At 34.7% G+C, this 14,256-nt stretch overlaps 1 pseudogene; it reads left to right on the forward strand.

The window, feature by feature from the left end:
- Positions 1-635: 635 nt before the first annotated feature.
- LOC130682691 (chromobox protein homolog 3-like) lies at positions 636-1,223 on the forward strand (annotated as a pseudogene).
- Positions 1,224-14,256: the final 13,033 nt, after the last annotated feature.

The following is a 14,256-nucleotide window of genomic DNA, read 5'->3' on the forward strand; positions in this document are numbered from 1 at the left end:
AAGATAGTTACATTTGGAATATTGTTTTTAATTCCTTTGTTTTCTTATTACTTTACCTCAAATGTATATGTCTCTAAGCAATATGTATTTTAATTTATTTTTTAGAATTTTATTAAAATGGCATCATTCTATATGCATTCTCTTTCTAACTGCTTATTAACTGTACTGATGCATGAGGTCATAGTGTATCCATTTTCACTGCTCCAAAGTATTTTATTGTACTCATATCCCAAAATGCATGTATATGTAACTCTATTCCTCTTTGGATGAACATCTGAGTTACATCCAGTCTTAACCTTTGCAGACATGCTCCTGTGAGCATAACGTGTTCAAAATCCAGTGTTCAGGGAATACATTTAGGAGCTGCTGGGTCATAGTGGACTTATATGTACACCTTTAAAAAACAATCCTAAACTCTTTCCCAAAGTAGTCATACCAATTTATCCTGAAAACCAGTGGTAGGGGGCGGTGCCACCTCCCCCCTTCCTTGGCGGTGGCCTGGGGTGCAGCTCCCCAGCCCCCTCCCCCTCGGATGCCTCTCGCTGTTGAGGCGCCTGGGCAGGAGACGCCGCAGAGCAGAGACGGGGAGCAGCTCGGAGGCAGTGAATAACAGCTCTTCAAGTCTGGAATAAAAAATGGCCTCCAATAAAACTACGTTGCAAAAAATGGGAAAAAAACAGAGGGGAGAGTAATAATAAACTTGAAGAGGGCAGAGCCTGAAGAATTTGTGGTGGAAAAAGTGCTAGACCGATTTGTAGCAAACGGGAAGGCGGAGTATTGCCTGAAGTGGAAGGGATTTACCGACGCTGACAATACTTGGGAACCTAAAGAAAATTTAGATTGTCCAGAGTTAATTGAAGCATTTCTTAACTCTCAAAAAGCTGGTGAAGAAAAAGATGGTACCAAAAGAAAATCTTTATCTGACAGTGAATTTGATGATAGCAAATCAAAGAAGAACAGAGAGACTGCTGATAAACCAAGAGGCTTTGCCAGAGGTCTTGATCCTGAACGGCGTAATTGGTGCCACAGACTGCAGTGGAGAATCAATGTTTCTTATGAAATGGAAAGATTCCAATCGCCAGTAACACAAACACTGAGATTGATCTATATATGAGGAATGAGTTGGGGCAAGAGAGGCAAATTTGAAGTGTCCTCAAATTGTAACTGCTTTTTATGAAGAGAGACCAACTTGGCGTTCGTGTCCAGAAGATGAAGCTCAATAATTGTGTGTGCATTGCTTTATATATATATATACACACATATAAAACCCAGGTCTTGTTTTTTTGGCTTACTAGTGTGAAGAAAGAACTACATTCTCTTGAAAATCAAGTTTGATACATTCATTTCAAAGTGGTATTGGGGGAGTTGTTGAGATTGGGCGGGGAGATTTGTTGGTTTTTTTGTATAGCACCAGTTACTTTGAACAAATAAAAAGCTTTCTGTATTTGCTTCCTTTATCAGAAAAGAACATTTTGATATCATGGTATGTTATTTTCTCTGCATTAGATAACAGTTTTTCTAAATGCTGGGGGAAATCTCCTTAGTCAGTAATGAGAACTTGTGTTTCACTCATGCCTAGTGACATTTTTGAGTTTTTTTTATTTGGAGGGTTTTTTTGTGTGCGTGTACACAAAATACACATGTAAAAGGTTTTTAAATTTTATTTTTAAAAAACATTCACTAAAACAAAAACAGAATTTCACAGCCATGGATAAGCCCATGTTTATGGGATGCCAAGATTTTGAGTAACCTAAAAATAAATCCCTTCAGATTAAATTGAAAGTTTTCCTGAAGCCTTAGCCTTTCAGATTAAATAGATAATTTTATAATTAAGTGGACAATTTAAAAGCAACCATATCAGAATCCATATTTACAGACATGCAAATCCCAAGTTTATTTACGGAGTCCCATAAGGAAAATGTTAATCACTACTAACAACCTCCCCATCCAAATGAGAAAACTAGACAAGTCCTGGTGTGTTTTAATTAGACAAGCAGAACAGTTAAATGGACATTTAAAGGTTCTTTCTAGTGAACCATTCCCTTACAAGAAGTTGAAATCCCTGTGCTATATTGATGATGACTCATGGAATGTCAGAGTCCGTTCGTGGAAACCTAATCAGATGGTTACAATGTTGGCAATTTAGGACCTACCAGAATAAATGAGTAAACAAACTTTTGTTGTAATCTAAACTCTTGACCTGCATGTGTTTCTTTACCCCAACTCATTCCTTATATGTAGATCAATCTCAGTATTTGGGTTACTGGCTCAGCAGAAGCCAGGAAAAACAACTTTGTAGTGATCAGAATGTTACCCAACTGTATATTACCTTCATGTAGTTGTAAGACCCCACTAAGGCATTAGAGCATATGTCTTAGGTCATTTAAGCTTAGACGTTTAAAACTCAACTAGAATATGTTTTCACAAAAAGTGTTCTTTTGTGGGATAATGCAAATTAGATTCATGTGATGCCTAAGGAATTTGCTTCATTAATGTGAAACTTGAATACTTAAAGTTTAGTTTGTTGAAACTGCCATCTAAAACATCAGAGGCATTTTGATAGCACTGACCCTGTTGTGATAGATACATTTCTACTATTTCCAAAAACCCATACAGAAAAATTTTGCAATATATACAAATATCAAAATGTCATGTATACCTGAAACAATGTTATATGTCCTTATATATCAATCATACCTCAATAGAATAAAATTTTTAAAGGATAAAAAAAACAGTGGTAGATATAACTTTCCTTTGCTCTAAATCCTCACCAAAATTCAATATTCTGAGCTTTCAAATTTCTGCAATTTGGTGGGATATAAAATGTTATCTTATGATTTGAGTTTTCCTTTTTTGTGACTTCTAATGAAGTTAAGCATCTTTTCATATAAGTATTAGCTATTCACATTTCTTTTCAATCAAGTACCTGATCATGTATTTTGTCTTTTTTAAAAAAAATCTGCTTGTCTGTTCTTTGCATACTTTGGATACTAATTCTTTGTTATTATATAGGTTCCAACTATCTTCTTAGCGTGTCACTCAACATTCCTCCTAGGTATTTTTGGTATTTGATTAACAGAAGTTCTTGATTTATTCTTAATGTCTTCAATATTTTTCTTTTTAATTTTTCTTTTCATGATTCTTTTGGGGTTAATTAGGTTAAGAAATTCTTTCCTATCCTGAAGTCGTAGAGTTCCCACAAGTCCTTCTAAAAATTCAAAGTTTTGTGTCCCTAGCATGACAGGCACATGAATTATTTTTTGGTTTTGGTGTAGGCAAGGGAGTGAGGTAAGAGGCAAAGTAGAGATGCTCTCCTGTCTTCAGGTCTGTTTAAGTATTGGTTCTTTACTCTTTTTCTGATCTCTGAGTTTGGGTAAGACAGAATTATTTGATCCTTTAATGTTTGATAAAATTGTTTATAAAACCATGTGTAGAAATTGATCAAAAGGTATGTTGTTTCATTATAGAAATATTTTAAATGATTGATTCACTTTCTTTAATGGTTGTGAGTGCTGTTTCTTCTTAAGTCAGTTTTCTATTACTTTTTTAGGAGTGTATGTATTTTGCTTGTGTTTTCAAGTAGATAGGGCAAAAAAATTATAGTCTGATCTTTTAGATCTGTATTATATCCCTGTCATATTGCTTTTCATTCCTGATATTTTTTGTTTTGCCTTTTCCTTTTTGATTAATTTTTGCTAAAGATTTATTAAACTTAGTAGCATTTTCAAAAAATCACCTTTTTTATTCTTCTATTGTATCTTTGTTTTCTATTTTGTTAATTTTAGCTCTTACCTTTATTATTTCCTTTCTTCTACATTCTTAGATTTATTGCGTTGCTTTTTGCTACCTTTATGTGTCATGCTTAGCTCATTAATATTCAGGTTTTTTCTAGTGTAAGCAATTAAGCCTCTTTATGGCTTTCTCTGACCCTTGGTCAGGCCACAACTCTCTGCCTTGGTTACACATCCTTAAAATGGGGGTAGTGACAGTTATCTCAGGGCTGTGGTGAAGAGTAAATGAATTAACATGTAAGGACTTTAGGATAATACCTGGTGCAGAGTAAACATTAGATATGTGCCCTTCCCACCCACCTTCTTTCTCTCTCTCCTCTTCTCAAACATCTTTCTCAAACATCACGCAGCTATTTAACACCATAAACTTTGATGAAAAGTATTTTTGTAATTAATTCAGATTTCATTGTTTCTAATTTCTATCATGTTTTTTCTTTGATCCATAAATTATCCATGTTTTTATAATTTCCAAACACAGAGGAGATTTTTTTTAGTTATTTAAAAAACTGATTTGTTACTTAACTATATTGTGGTCAGAAAACATGATCTATTTGATATCAACTTATCAAAATTTGTGAGACCTGATTTATGGTAGACTGTGTGTTTTTGTAAATATTTGTTTTGTTTTGTTTTTATTCTTACAAGTTAGACTATTACCATTATCTTATCCTATTAACGTTTGTTTTGATTTACTGACGTGGTCACCACTTTCTGTGCTTATCATTCCTTTTGGTATCTGGGCTCATTTTCTTTCCAACTCTAGTAAATAAATTCTTCTGAAAGTCTTTTGGGGAGGGTCGCTTACTGGTATGTTGCCTCCAATTTGTCTGACTGTATCTGTGTATCTGAAAATGTCCATATTTTGCCACCATTCTTAAAAGATAGTTTTGCTGGGTGCAAATTCTCAACTGATAGCTGTTTCTCCTAGTACTCTGTGGGTAATGTCCTTCTGATGCTGATGGTGGCCGTTGTGAAGTCAGCTGAGTGTCTAATGAGATACAAGGTAATCTCTCTTTTCCCATTGGTTGTTTTGAAATCTTTTCTTTCACTTTGGCATTCTTAAGTTTCTTTGTAATGTGTCTAGGAGTGGTTTTTTTAAAAAAGTGATCTTGCTTGGTATTCTCTATACTTTTTAATTCAGAGGATTGATAGCTCCTATCTGGTTTGGAAAATTCTAATTCCCTCTCCTTTACTCCCATTGCTGTCCATTGATGGAGCATCAGGTGAGTGTTTGTTGGTTTCCTTATTCAAGCGTCAGTGTTCTTTATCTTCCTTCACGGTTTTCTCTCTGTGTTGGATTCTGTCTTACGGATCATTGATTCTTCATTCAGTTATGCATAACCTGCTACTGAACAGGTGCTTTGAGGCTTTCATTTCAATAATTATATTTCTATATTTTTAGTTTGGTTTTTAAAGTTTCTGGTCATTTAAAAAATTCTCCTTGCTTATAGTTTCAATTTCCTCTTTTATTTCTTTAAACATGTACAGACTTTATTTTCTGTATTTGATAAAGCCTGGTGAGTCTGGTCCACTATTTTTTTCCTGTGGCTCTTTAATTTCCTTTTATTTTTTTTAATTTTAAGGTTGTATTTGTTTGAAATGTATTTGTGGGAACTTTTTGAGGTCTGAAAAGATTCATTTTTACAGGTAGAAGTTATGTTTGCTTTTACCAGACACCTAGGGATAATACAACTTTGGATCTATTTAATATAAATATTTTAGCTGACAGTTTTTAAGACAGATAATGTGAATCCAGGACCCAAATCCATGTGAAGGCTGGTCCAGCGTCATGGATTCTCAGGAGTGTGTTTGCCATATGAAATATAGTCTTGATGAATTTGAGTTTCACATAAGCAATGAATAATGCTTTAGTATAAGGGTATTACTTATATAAAATTCAAATTTAACTGGGTACCAAATATTTCTGTATAGTTATATAAACTTTATTTTTTAGAGCAGCTTTAGATTCAGGGCAAAAATAAAGTTCTCACAGACCCCCTCCTCTCTGTAGCCACACAGCCTTCCCCACCAGAGGGGTACCTTTGTGACAGTCAATGAGCCAACACTGGCACATTAGCATCCCCCAAAGTCCACAGTCTGCATAGGGCTCACTCTTGGTGTTCATTCTGTGGATCTTGAAAAATGTATGATGACATGTATCCACCATTATAGTAACATAGGAAATAGTTTCTCCGCCCTAGAAAACCTAGCTCCCTGTATTTTTATTTTTATTTCTAAATCTGACAACTTGACTTAGGGGAGACTTTTTTAAAGTGAGAGGAAAGAGCTCCTGGCTCATGCCAGGAGGGGACAAGAGAGTTAGGTTGGTGCGTTGTCAGGGGGTTTTATAGGCAGTTGAGGATTTTCAGGAACATGAAAAAAAGCTTAGGGATGTGGACTTATTAAGTGGTTCCTGAATATTTAGAATTAACTTAACACAAGCAACTTCCTGCTCTGATGATTTCTCCCAGAGATACCAGCATCTTGATCTGGGGGCAAATGAAACAAGGCCACCAGCTCAGCCCCCAAGGTGGGCTGAGGTATTGTTTGCCAAAGAGTAAGTTAAGAATTTCTAATGTCTTAACTTCTTCAGTATCAAAATGCAATCTTCTCTTTAAGGTGGAATCCTTCTTGCCTTTTACTGTGTTATGGCTGGGCTTGCATGCTAAATTAGTTTGCCCAGTTTGCAAAATCACTTCATCAGATGTGAAGGAGGATAGACAGCACATAGCTTGGCCCTTTTATCATGTTAAAGTGAATCTTACACATGATTACAAATGACTAGCCTAATAAAAACATGGGCTACTTTTCTTTATCTGGAGAATATTAACTGATCTCACTGAAGAATGACTCTAGAGCTGAATGTTTAACACAGAGTTTTAGTAGGGGGTTTCCTTACATGTAGTTACATTGCTCTGACTGCAAATATCCTACCTTGCTTTTTCCAGAGGTCTTCACCCCACTCTGACCGCACCCACGGTCCCTGTCTCATTGTCCTGCAGAAAGTTTTGTGCAGTAGATTGCTTGCCATTTTTAAATGAAAAAGCTTTAATCCTGCCCATTCAGCCACCTCTTCTACATAAGAATTTTTAAAACCTTGTCCCCTAGTGATGGATTGCTAGCAGTAAACTTTGTTTCCTGCTAACCAGTACCCTCCACCATCGGTATTACTTTGAGCAGTTCACAACTTCCTCACCTTTGCAAGTTTGAGAAATTGTCAAAGTAAGGAAGACACAATTTCTGATGTTATTTTCCCTGTTTTAAACCTGTCAGTGTGCATTTTTTTCATGTAACTTTTTATTATTATTGTGCCCCTTTTATCACTAAGTTCTTTCGTGTATATTTCCTCAGAACAAGGCCATATACTTACATAACCAAATCACAATGATAAAAATCAGGACATTTAAGCATAATCCATGTCCAAATTTTATCAATCACCCAATGTCCTTTGTAGCTACTTTTCTTTCCTGGACAAGGATCTTAACCCAGGGTTTGGCATTGTCTTGGGGCACCATATCATTTTAGTCTCCTTTAATTGGGGTAGTTCCTTATTTTTTTTTTCTTCTTTGACCTTGACTCTTTAGAAGAATGCAAATCTTTTTTGATTGTTGTGGTAAAACACCACAAAGATGCTGTGTTCTTCTCAGTACATTATATCAAGAAACATGTAATATCAGTTTATACCAATGTGGATGATGTTAATTTTGATCACTTGATTGAGGTATGGTCAGCCACGTGCCTCCAAAGTTACTGGTTTTCTTTTATAATTAATGTACAATTTATGGGGAGATACTTTGAGACAATATAGATATCTCTCATTCCACATCAAAATTTTATCCACTACATTTAGCATTCATTTATGATTTTTCTAACTCTACCATTCCATTCCATACATATTTATTTGTTGGTATTCTATTTTAAGTAAGACTCCATTTCATTTCTAGTTATCTAATTAGTCATTCATTCATATCAGCTTGGGCTAATAAATTCTTATTTTATTCTAAAAATTTTAATCCATCAAATTTACTATTTATTTTGATGTTCAAATTCTTCTACATTTGACCAGTATGAGCCCTTTAAGGTGACTTCAGTGTCTTTGTGATATGGTCCCATCATTCTTTCACCATTTTGTTGTTTTTCAACACAAGATTTTACAGACTCATACTTTTTCTGCCTCTGCTTTGGTACCAGCCTCCTCTCCAAAGTACTCTGGTTCCTTTTCATTGGAGAATAACTGCAAACCAAGATAATGGCACTAGCTATGTCATTGCTTTTGATGAGCTTTGCTTCTAGCTTTCTTCAACAGAGCTAAGAAATATATCAGTTTATGTATCAATCTTTACGTATCTATCTATCCTCTATCTCTCTTTCATTTATCTATTATCATCTTCTTTCATCTACCTATTGTAAACCATGAATTTATGCCCATATGTCCAATTCCAGTTCAACACCACAAGCTGTATTTGTCTTCTTTTCACTTTTGTTATTACTCGAACAGTGCAAATCCAACACATTTTCTTCAGTATCTGTGCTCATTTACTCAAGCACAGAATACATAGTTCAGAATTAGTAACCCATTGTGGGTAATATTGCAACATTTCCAGAATCTCTCACCTGGCCTTAGTGCTTCTCCACATCAATAGGTGTTTCCAAGGGGGAGAGAGAAGTAGCCATCTCCATATCAGTAGGTAATTACAAAGGGGAGCGAGGGCATATCTGGACTGGAGGGGTTGGGTGGGGCCCCGTTTTCTGCAGTAGGGTTGGTTGTGAGAGACACTGGTGAGCAGAAGTGGACGACTGCTTGTAAGCAATACATGGTTTCTCCCACTTTATTTCTCCCTTGGACTGATTTCAGTTTCAAAGGTATTTTGCCCCAGGATTTTCCTCCATAGTCTACACCCATACTATAAAGCAAACCTACTATATAGAGGTCAATGTTTATAGTTTCTTTTTAAAATTTTGAAATAAAGTGTGCAAACAATGAAATGTATACATCTCAGTGTGCAATTCAGAGCTGTGACAAGTACATAGAACTGTGTAGCACACATTCCTATCTTATGTAAGATATAGAATATTTCTACCCTGAAAATTTCTCATACATTTCCCCTGTTCTTTACCCCCAAAAGGTAACAATTTTCCCATTTTTTTCCACCATAGGTTTTCCTGTTACAGAATGTCTCATAAATAGAATCTTACATTTTTATGTGGCTTCTCTCATTCACATTGTTTCATGTTGGCACAAGTTTTTCCTTTTTCTTCTTGAGTATGATTTATTATAAAAACACATCACAATTTGTTTACCAGTCTCTTTTTAGTGGACATTTCAGTTGTGCCCATCCTTGAAAGACATTAGAGGAGATTAATCTTCAGGGTGACATGCTTTTAATGAGCCTAAAAAACCCCTAAACTATGCCTATTCCCAGTGGGATTTAAACTTGTTTCACTCTAATAACCTTATCCCCACATCCGTCTATAACAGCGGGGATCCCAGGAAATCAGTCAGGGTTGCCATAAGTCGGTGAGCATTCAGCTCCTGAGTCAGCCAGAGCCAGGACATGTTGCACAACCATTGGGGGATTTCAATATGTGGCCTCTGGTCCCCACCTGGTCCCCCAGGGTGGATGCCTCAACCGCCCCCCCAGTCACACTGTATCACCCAGTTGTCTTCCATGGAGGTTCATGTGAGGCCAGCTCACTCTCCAATTATAATGAATAAGGCTTCTAAGGATATTCTAAGGAAATACTAAACCAACTTTACATTTCTTAGGCAACCCCATCTAATCATAGTTTTTTGCTACATAAATTTACGACTGGAGTTACTAGGTTAGAGTTATAGATATGTTTGTCTTAAAAGAAACTGTTGCATATTTTCAAAGTGGTTGTACTATTTTTATTTAACCAGCGATATATTAACTAGCAATGTATGAGATTTCTGTTTGCCAACATTTGGTGTTACTTGTCTTTTCAGTTTTCCCCATCTGGTGGTGTAGCACTATTTCCTGATTTTATTTGCCTTCTCCTGATGACTAATAATCCTGAATATGTCTTTCTGTGCTTTTTGGCTATTGGTACATCTGATTTGAAGTGTTTGTGAAATCTTTCGCTCATTTTTAAATTAGATTCCCTATCTTTTTCATTGAGTTGTAGGTGTCTTTTATATATTAGGATAAAAGAATTTTGTGAGATATGTTTTTTTCTCACTTTATTCATTTTTCTTAGAAATGCCTTTTGATTAGCACAAGTTTAATATTTTAATGTATCCTAATTTATCACTCTCCTTTACAGTTAGTGATGTCTGAGTTGCTTCCAAGAAATATCTATTTGGCCACAAAGAAATGCTCCAATACTTTTCGTTTTTTGTAAAGATGCTATGGTTTTGACTTTTATGTTTAGGTCTGTGATCTATCTCAAGTTAATTTTTGTATCCATGGTAAGGTGGTGGCAATTAAATAATTTTATTTTTCTCTTCTAGATATCCATTTTTTCCCAACACTATTTATTGAAAATAATTTTTTTTCCTCATTGCATTGCTTTAATGCCTTTGTTGAAAATCAGTGTACCTCATAATATGAATTTATTTCTGCATTATATGTTCTGCACCACTGAGCGAGATGTGGTCTTTGTGCCAGTGTAAAACTGACTAGAGTGGATTCTTGAAGGTAGAGTACATCTTGAAATCAGATAATGTAAATCCTTTGTTCTTTATCAAGATTGTTTTGGCTCTTGTGCATTATTTGCATTTTCTTACAAATTTTAAAATTATCTTGTTAAATTCTAAAGAAATCCTGAAAGGATCTCACTGGAATTGTGTTGAGTATGTACTTTAATTAGCAAGTAACTAACATCCTAATAATGCTTCCAGTCCATGAATATGACATATCTCTTCCTTTTCCTCTTCTTTAGTTTTTTTCACAGCAATCAATACTTTGCAGTTCTCAGGGTAAAGGTCTTGCATATCTTTGCTAAATTTATGTCTAATAATCTTACATTTTTTATGTTATTGTAAAAGAATTAGTTGTATTCCATTTTCTAATTTTTGCTGCCAGTATGTAGAAATATTATTGCAGTTTGTATGTTAAATTCACTAATTAGTCCTAACAGTTTATGTTCCTCCATATTTCCTACCACGGAGACTATCACATTTTCTGTGAATATAAGCAGTTTTACTTTCCCAACATTATTCCCTTCATTTCTGTTTCTTTTCTTAAGTACTGGTTAAGACCTCCTGTGTGAATGTTGAGTAGAAGTGGTGAAAGCAGATATTCTGGCCTTCTTCTCAATTTTAGGAGGAAACATTGAATATTTCACCATTAAGTATAATGTTAGCTGTGGGTTTTTCTTAGGTGAACTTTATCAGATGAAAGAAAATCCATTCTATTTTTAGTTTACTGGGCAGTTTGTATCATGAACAAATAATGAATTTTGTCAATTAATTTTTCTACATCTACTGAAATGATCATATGACTTTATATTTTTAATATGTATATTCCAAAATTTGTATTAGTATGGCAAATCATGTTGATGATGTTGAAATACTAAACCAACTTTACATTTCTTAGGCAACCCCATCTAATCATGTTATACCAGTTTTTTATATTACTGGATTAAATTTCTCAGATATATTTTTGCAAAAATGTTCTCCCATTTTGTAGATTGTCTTCTCATTCTCTTGATGATATCTTTCACAGAACAGAAAGTTTTAGTTTAATGAAGTATAGCTTATACATTATTTCTTTCATGGATTATGCTTTTGGTGTTGTATCTAATAAGTTACCACCAAACCCAAAGCCAACTAGATTTTTTTCTAACTTATCTTCAAGGAGTTTTACAGTTTTGTGTTTTACATTTGAGTCTGTAATCCCTCTTGAATTAATTTTTGTGAAAGGTATAAGGTCTGTTTCTAGACTCATTTCTTGGAATATGTATATCATTATTCTCACACTACTACTTGAAAAGACTGACCTTTCTCTACTGAATTGCCTCTGATCCCTTATCAAAGATAAACTATATATATGTGGGTATTTCTGGGCTTCCTCTTCTGTTCCATTGATCTATTTGTTTATTCCTTCACCAATACCACATTGTCTTGATTATTGTAGCTTTATAGTAAATCTTAAAGTTGGGTAATGTCAATTCTTTGACTTTGTTGTCCTTCAGTATTGTACTGGCTATTCTGAATCTTTTGTCTCTATATAAACTTTAGTATTACTTTGTCAATATTCATAGAATAACCTCCTGAGATTTTGATTGGGATTCTATTGAATAAACAGATTTGATTGTGAGAAACACCTCAACAATGTTGAGTCTTCTTATTCATGAATATGAACTATCTGCTCATTGATTTAGTTTGTCTTTTATTTCTTTCATCAGATTTTTATAGTTTTGTTCACATAGATCTTGAACCTATTTTGTTAGGTTTATACCTATGTATTTCATTTTGTGGGGGTGTTAAATAGAAATGGTATTGTGTTATTAATTTCAAATTCCATTTGCTCATTGCCACTGTATAGGAGAGCAATTGACCTTTGTATATCAATGTTTTATCCTGCAACCTTTCTATAACTGCTTATTAGTCCAGAAGTTTTTTGTTTTATTTTGTTTTTGTCAATTCTCTTGGATTTTCTACATAAACAACATGCCATCTGTGCACAGAATTTTACTTTTTTCTTCTTAAACTTTATATCTTTTATTTCCTTTTCTTGTCTTTTGCATTGGACTTCCAGGAAGATATTGAAAGGAGTGGTGAGAGAGGACATCCTTGTCTTATTCCTGATGTTTGAATTTCTTACCATTTAGTCTGATGTTAGCTATAGGTGTTTTGTAGATATTCTCTATCAAGTTGAGGAAATTTTTTTCTTTTGCAAGTTTACAAAGAGTTTTAATTATGTTAGCTGTTGGGTGTTGCATTTTGTGAAACATGTATTTATTTTTAAAATGCTTCTATAAGCATTATACAATTAGATTTTTTTTTGCTCTTTATTTCTGTTGTTAGGTACAATTGACATATAACATTATATTAGTTTAGGTTTAGGTGTACAACAAAATAATTCAGTGTTTGTGTATACTGTGAAGTGATTACCACAGTAAGTCCAGTTAACATCTATCACCACACAGTTACAATTTTTTCTTTTGTGATGAAAATTTTTCAAATCTACTCTCTTAACAACTTTAAATTACAATACAGTATTGTTAACTAATGTCCCCATGTACATTACATCACCTGAATTTGTTTATTTTATAGAGAGAATTTGTATTTCTTAATCCCTCCTCCCATTTCTTCCATCCTCCACCTCCGTGCTTCTGGTAACCACCAATCTATTCTCTGTACGCATGAACTTGGTGGGGTGTTTTTGTTTGTCTGCTTGTTTTTTTTGCTGTTCTTGTTCCATACAAGTGAGTCATACAGTATTTTTCTTCCCATGTTTGACTTATTTTACCCAGCTTAATGACCTCAAGGTCCATATTGTTGCAAATGGCAAGAATTCCTTCTTTCTTATGGCTGAATAATACTCATATGTGTGAGTGTGTGTGTGTGTGTGTGTGTTTTGTTTATCCTTTTATCCATTGATGATTGATGGACAGTTAGGTTGCTTTTATATCTTGGCTGTTATAAATAATGCTGCATTGAACATGGGTCACATATATCTTTTCAAGTTAATGTTTTCATTTTCTTCAGATAAATACCATGAAGTGAACTGCTGGATCATATAGTAGTTCTATTTTTAAGTTTTTGAGGAAACTCCATACTGTTTTCCATAGTGGCTGCACCAATTTTCTTTTCCACCAAAAGTGCACCAAGGTTCTTTTTTCTCCCACATACTGGCCAACACTTGCTATTTACTATCTTTTTGATAATAGCCACTCTATCAGGTATAAAGTAATACCTCATTGTGGTTTTGATTTGCATTTCTCTGAAGATTAGTGATGCTGAGCACCTTTAAATGTGAGGAGGATCCTGGGTTATCCTCTGTAATCACAAGGATCCTTAAAAGTGGGAGAAGGGAGCAGAAGAGTCAGTGTAGAGAGATGTGATGTGAGGAGGATTTAACTTGCCATCTGGCTCTGAAAGGAGCCCATGAACCAGAAAATGTGGGCAACTCTAGAACCCAGAAAAGGCAGGGGAACAGATTCTCCCCTACAGCCTCCAGAAAGGAACACTGACTTGAGATTAGCCCAGTGAGGCCTGTGTTGGATTTCTAACCTAAATAATCTGTAAGATAAATCTGTGTCACTTTAAGTAACTAAGTTTGTGTAATTTCTCACAGCAAAAGAAAACTAATACATATCTTGTAAGTACTATTGTATCCCCATTTTGAGTAACAGAGAGGTTAAATAACTCTCAAAATCACACAGAGCAAAAGGTATAGACTCACTGAGCCAAGCTTCAGGTGAAAGAGCCGGTATAGACCAGGTCAGGCCACGGACAGAGCCAGTATAGACCAGATAAATGAGGAAATCACATCTG

Source organism: Manis pentadactyla, chromosome 2 (assembly GCF_030020395.1).
Source record: "Manis pentadactyla isolate mManPen7 chromosome 2, mManPen7.hap1, whole genome shotgun sequence".
In the NCBI taxonomy this organism is placed as follows: domain Eukaryota; kingdom Metazoa; phylum Chordata; class Mammalia; order Pholidota; family Manidae; genus Manis; species Manis pentadactyla.